A 7,319-nucleotide genomic window follows, 5' to 3' on the forward strand; every position below is an offset into this window, starting at 1 on the left:
GAAACATGATACATGACTTGGCTGAAATACTAAGGAAAGACTAAGATGATGCACGGGGCACTTACAAATTGAATCATTACTTAATATCTGGAATCTGAAACATGATGCATGGACTGAACTGGACTCATAATTTACATGGATGTAGATAAATTATCTCTTGGAATAGACATATTCATGACACATCAGATAGTAAAACTAGATCAAAATAGGGAAAACCATAGGAACTGGTCTGTCTAACTACTAACTGAACTGTTGGTTAAACAGACTAAGTTATACTGAAAGATTACGCTCAACTATACATTCTACTTCAAAACTGAAAATATTCACATAGGCACTGATAACTCTACCTACTGAAGTCTGAGCTGAACTGAATTCTCTCACTATGTTTAAGCCTAAGCGAATCTACAAAGTGCACACATAACACTGTAATACTAGCCTGAATCATGAATTCGACACACCATGCATTTTTACAACTCCTTATCTCATGAATAATTCTTTTTATTTTTACTTGAGGCTACTGAAAATTTTCACTTGAGGCTACTGAAAATATTAACATAGGCACTGATAACTCTACCTACTGAAGTCTGAGCTGAACTGAATTCTCTCACTATGTTTAAGCCTAAGCGAATCTACAAAGTGCACACATAACACTGTAATACTAGCCTAAATCATGAATTCGACACACCATGCATTTTTACAACTCCTTATCTCATGAATAATTCTTATTATCACTTTAGCAACTACATTTAAACTCTTACTAGACATTCACTAATGCGCAGTATATTCATCCACATATATACAAACATGGCATTCAAGCCTATCATCATAACCACATATGCACTTCTAAAAAACCACCCATAAAAGCATCTTCCTCATAGCCTCCAAACCTCTATCATTAACAACTTCTATGCACTACCCCAAGAAAATACACAAAATTTCAACTAACCATGATATGTATCAAAACTCGGCCTCAACCTTACTTCACACTTATAGCATTAGCTAAAAAAACACACAACAATCTTCCATCAACAAGAAATATTCACTCTCTCCCATCTAAATATTTTTTCATTATCACTAGCTTGACATAAAGAAATGTCACTGAAAGGTTAGAACATGAGGACCTGAAATACGAAAGAATACTATGCATGGCTTGACACTTTGCTGAGGCCTGGAGAATAAAATATCAACATCATGGATTTTATCAAGAGATATAAACTGAGGATATACATGACATAATCTGAATTTCATTGATCATTAGGATGTAGCATTAGTACTGGAACTAAACATATGATAAAGCATGAGTACATGAGTCATGAGCTGTGTAACCTGAGTTTGGAGTTCCTAAATTCATGGAACATGATTCCTACTGCTAAGTGGATTGGAACTCGCCATACTAGTAACTAGGACAGTACATGATTTTCCTTAAGGTGCACAAACATACGCTATGATCATAGAGCTGACATGTAATGCATGAGTAAATATCATGATGACTGAAGTACAAAACTTTGCACTGAGATAAGAATGGATTGGGCATCATCTTCCCTACTGATGTTCTACAATACACTAGTATCACTACTAGAACCTGAGAGCCTAAATTGGTTACTGGTTCTATCATCTCTCCCTTAGCTTTAAGCTATCACTCTAAGTCTGTGAAACTATTTTAAATAACTCTAAACTGGACTGCAATCACTTTAATCAAGAGTCTGTCACATAATAATGCACATAAATACTATACTTTCCCTAAAAGACTACAGCTGATAATGTAAGGCCCACTGCCTGTATTTCCTTCTGATACATAATTATTAGCTTTATATAAAGTCAACAAACATCATAAAAAAACTTAAGCACTGACTAACTTAAAATTTCCAGGAGTATCACTACACCATGAGTTCACACCATTTAGTGCTTCAACTCTACTTTTCATTAGCTCATTAAAGATTCAAGCTTAGCTTCTAACACTTAACGTGGATATTCTTAAACTCTTAATGAACCATACTAAATTCCTTTATAGCCTACTAATATCACATCTCTATTTTTATATTTTGAATCAACAACTTAAATTATTACATGCATTGTTTCAAGCCTACTGATTTACCTTTATACAACTAGCCCCATGGATACCAAATTTACTAAAGATAGATAATACTATCCCCGCTTCAGTACTGCTAAACTTCTGGGTTTATTCTTCTAACTCTAGTTCATATGCTACCATAGGATTCTGAGTAAGGATCTAAAAGCACATTTGACTTTGTCTTAGTGCATGATTTTCATATACATGGATGAATGCTTTTAAAGTGTAGAACATAAGAGACCTGATGGGATCCTTTTAATCCCACATGCAATCCAATAAATTTTTGTGAGGACTATTTGAGAAAGATCTATCTGCAGAGATTTGAGCTTGACTAATTTTGTTACCTCAAAAATAAAGCAGAGCTGGCATGAATAAACCAAGATGGGAATTTGTATAAGTTTCTTAGAGAACCTTTCTATAGCATAATATGAGACTTGAAAGAAGGGAAATATTTCCTGAAACATTTTGTAGCCTCTTGTCCATAAGTATGGAACACTTCACACACATCTACAAGACTCTACTCAGCGTGGCTTTTAGACTCCCTAGGACACTGTAAAACCTTAGGCTCTGATACCAAGTTTGTAATGACCCGGGAGTACACCCTTGATGATATACGGTACTTATAATCCCAAAAGACCACAAGCTAACCCATGAACTGGTACCTACTATGAGCACTAAATGAAAAGGTAATAAGATACACATATGCAAAAATAACTGAATAATGCCAAAGGTTTTAAGTACTGAAATATATTATTTAAATCATAGCTCTAAAAAACATCAGAAAATAATACTAATAAGACTTATGATAACAACTGATAAACTGGCTAACTCTCTAAATGTAACACCCCAGATTCTAAACCCCAGACGCTACATGGTGCTTTTGACCCCGAAGCACCACAAGCTAACCTATGACTTATATCTATAACTGAGTACTAAATAATATATTGTAAAATGTGGAAAACTAGCAGAAAATATGCCATAAGGTTTAATACAAAAATAAAACTTAATAAGGTATAACAATACCAAAACTAAAACAACGTCTGAAAGTACTCTAGTCTGAAAAAAGTCTCTAAACTGTCTGAATAAGGAGTTGATGGGACAATCCCCCAACTAACTCCGTCTGCTGAAATACTAAATCTAATGCAATAATAAACTAAGGAACATCCTTGCATGATGAGGACTCACTGCTAAGTCTATTGCTGCTAGTTGAATCTGAACTACTAAGGGTACTCGGGATCCAGTGCTTTTGAACCTATGGTATAAGACACCATAGTATAAGAGAAAAGTATGCATCAGTACGTGAGAATATACTGGTATGATAGATGAGGTAAGGCTGAATGCAAGGATTTGAATGCATGAACTATAACTGACTACGTAACATGAACATGACTGAGTGACAATGCAGGCATGAGTGCATAAACTACAACTGAAATCATAGTATCACTGAATATTGAATTCTAATAACTGGATTTTTGATAACTGAGTCTACTGATACTGATATCTGACTAACTGAAGCTGAGATCAGGCCTATCTAGCGGATGATCTCTAAATCTACTAATAATGAAAATAAATGACTAAATCTGAGATCAAGCCTTTCTAGCGGGTGATCTCTCAATCTATAGAACTATCTAAGTTCTTTACTAAACTAAGTGACTGTGTCTAGCAGTCATGATTTCTGTAATACTGATCTGAGTTCTATTTTGAAGATTAAGACTAAAACTATGAGAGGTAGTCATCTAACCAACATGCCCTTTTATGAACTAATTGGGGTCCAACTTGTAACTCAACTGGAAGGGTGTTAGTACCATACCATGGGTAAGGATAACTGCTATGGAGTCATTCCAAATCTAATGGGTGACCCTTGATATCAGTCCTAAACTAGCGGGTGATCTCTGAGTATGGCATTCCTATCTAATGGGCAATATCTTATACCTATCCTGGCTACGTAGTTCTGGAACTTAGAGATTTTTTCTAAGGACCCAGTCCTAGCTAATGAGTGATACCCTATCCCTAGGCTCACTCGATGCTGAATCCTACTCCCAACTGAAAGACAATGAACTGAGTATACTAAATAGGACTGGACTGATACTTGAGACTACTAAGTTTTCCTGAGTTCTATAACTGACTGAGTTCTACTAAGTTCTGTAACTGACTAAGAGTACTACTAATCGTGACATGACTGAGATTTTGTAACTAACACTGGCTTTAGGTACACAGCTAAATTATCGGGTATTAAATACCCCTAAGAATCAATAGCACAGATAATATAAAGCATGATAATTCTTGAATAACATAACAATAGTCTATCATTCACAATACGATCAATGAGGTATTTCATCTAGCACTTAAAAGTCATAAACTTGTAAATGTATAGAGAAGCATATTAATGTCTCATGATTCTTTCAATAAGGTCTTTCATCAAATACTTGGCATGCATTAACTTATACATAATTGGGAATTTCTTGTCAACATGCTATAGTGACTCTATCTCAATCACATAGGCCTTTCATCAAACAATGGGGAGCATACTTTGGTCATACAACAATCAATATATCTAAATCATCATGGCTACTTCAAATCACTTGCAAATCTAAGGATTTATCATGAATATTATGTAAGTCATCACATACTAGGATCAAATCTTGAAATTTGTAATCTAAGACATTAATCGACACCAAACAACAACATGAACAAGAATATCAATCCACATAATTCATCAAAACTCATAGATATATAATCTTTGAATTTAAAAAAGTGGTTCTTGAACTGCATGGGTGGAAGGGACCCATGAATCAACATTTAACATACCTTAATACTTGACTTTAAGAAGATTGACGATGAAATTCTTGAGTTTTGAGTCTTGAACTAAGAACCCAAATGCTTGTTCTTGAGATAATTTGAGAGAAAATAAGATTACTATTGTGAATAATGGTTGAATCTCGTGTTTTAGAGCTATATAGGGGTGGGAAAAAAGACTGAAATAACCCTGAGGTCACGACTATTTTAATAACTGACAAATGGGCACTGATGTATTTATCGATGCAGTGCATCGATGGCATTAACGCGATACTCTATGTGTCGCGCCATGATCCCATCAAGCCTCAGTACTTTTGACTGGAAATCCTAGAACAATATTGACCAATGCAATAGGTGATGCAGTGCGCTAAGATCGCATTGGTCCACTATTTTGAGACACCAAACGTGGTCTAAATGAGGTTCGAAAAATCCAAAACTCATCTGGGAATCCCTTTTGACATCCTTGATCCGGAATTAACTAAGATACAGATATTTAAAGGACATTAAGGTCGTGAAATGAGCTTGCCAACTTTCGAAGGCTAAAAATAAACTAAGTCTGAAAACTTAGCTAGAATTTTTAAGTCTGGGACCCCTTGGCAAGCTTTAATGGACTGAATTAAGATTAGGATTTTGTGGGGTCTTACAATATCTCCCCCTTGGGAACATTCATCCTCAAATGAGACTGACTAAGCTGAGATTTTTGATAGACTGAACTTACTTACTGGACATGAACATCTGAAGCATGACTATATAACCGACATTACTAATTTACTAAAATTTCATACTGGACATGCATATCTAATGCATGGATACCTAACTCATGAAAGCATGACTGGGTATGCAATGGTGACTGATAGCAAGTTTGTAAGGAAAAATATGAACATAAAACTAGATGGTTTTAAGGACATGAAAGCATTGGGGAAATCATAGGGTATCTCCCCCTTAGGACACTATGTCTCTCTAAGAAATCTTACTTCACTGAGGTACTGGGGCGATGCACAGGGCACCTATGAACTAAATCGTGACTGAATATCTGAGATCTAAAACTAACGCATTATTCATGAGTCATCTGAACTCGCAACTGTAGTTACGTTCCTGAGATTTCTAATAATATGACTAGATGGAAAGATGGGAAAAACAAACCATACGAATTTGACTACTTTACTGCTAAACTAAATTACGGCTTTACTGACTGACTCATACTGAAAACTTAAACTCAACTGTGAGAAAAGGATCTAACAAAGTATATCATAAAGATGAAAGACTCATAACTTACCCAAATCTATATTAGGGGAACTTTTCTGATAATGGTGAGCCTGAAGTGCATAAAATCTATTCTGACGCTGACCACTAGTGGTACAGGAAATGGCACCCTGCTGACGCAAATCTTTACCCCTCTAAGACAAAACTCTACACTCCCATAGCCTGTGTCCTAGCTTACCACATCCAAAACATACCTCGCTGCCTGCTCTATATGCACCTAGGTAATTCCTACCACACTCTTCACAAAGCGGATAGGTACGATCACTTCTCACACTACCTTGAGTTTTGGAGCCTGGCGCCCCATCATGACTGTCATTCCTGAAATTTGGTACTGGTGTACTAGTTGAAGATGGAGCTAGGACTGAAAACTTCTAACTATGTTGAGAACGGTTACCACCCTCTGACCCTGGTTGAGAAAAATTAAAACTACCTGTTCTGGCTCTCTTATTTACTCTCTCTTTTTCCTTGGATTTCTCTACCTCAAGCTCTGAGTGTGCATCATCAATCTATAAAGATCCATATCTCTATTGAGTATAGCAGTCCTACACTCTTTAACCACCAACCTAGGCACACCGGTCACATACTTACTCATGTTTGCTCTAGGGTTAGTTATCTGATCAGGGGCATACTTAGAAAACTGGTTGAACTAGAGGCAATACTCCTTTTTTATCATAGAGCCTTGCCTCAGGTTCATGAAATCTTCTATCTTAGCTTCCCTCATATCAAGTGAGAAAAACTTGTCTAAGAACGCATCCTGAAATATTTGCCAAGTCATGGAAGTCGCATCCTCCCCTCTATTTTTATTCCATATCACTACCCAATCGTAAGCAACATCCTTCAGCCTATAGGATACCAGCTTGATAGCCTAAAGAAAGGCTAAAACACAAAATTGACACTAGATATGCAAAAATCAGCAAGCACACTTAGAGAAAACAACACTTAGAAAGGAGATGAAGAAGAAAGATTGCATAAATGTAAAGATAGTAGAGTGACCCTTACTTCCACTAGATGATTAACAAAAGGAGATGTATCAAATCTCTAATCACACCTCACAAATGAAAGTTCAAACCACTCTCTTAGGTAAACACAAAGGGAGTCACCTTCCTTAAGCACTAACCTTTCTTGCCAATTTGTCAACACAAGTGAAATCCATCACTTAGTGTAAACCCTAATTTCAGATTCTCTCTCT

Source organism: Capsicum annuum, chromosome 4 (assembly GCF_002878395.1).
Source record: "Capsicum annuum cultivar UCD-10X-F1 chromosome 4, UCD10Xv1.1, whole genome shotgun sequence".
Classification (NCBI taxonomy): domain Eukaryota; kingdom Viridiplantae; phylum Streptophyta; class Magnoliopsida; order Solanales; family Solanaceae; genus Capsicum; species Capsicum annuum.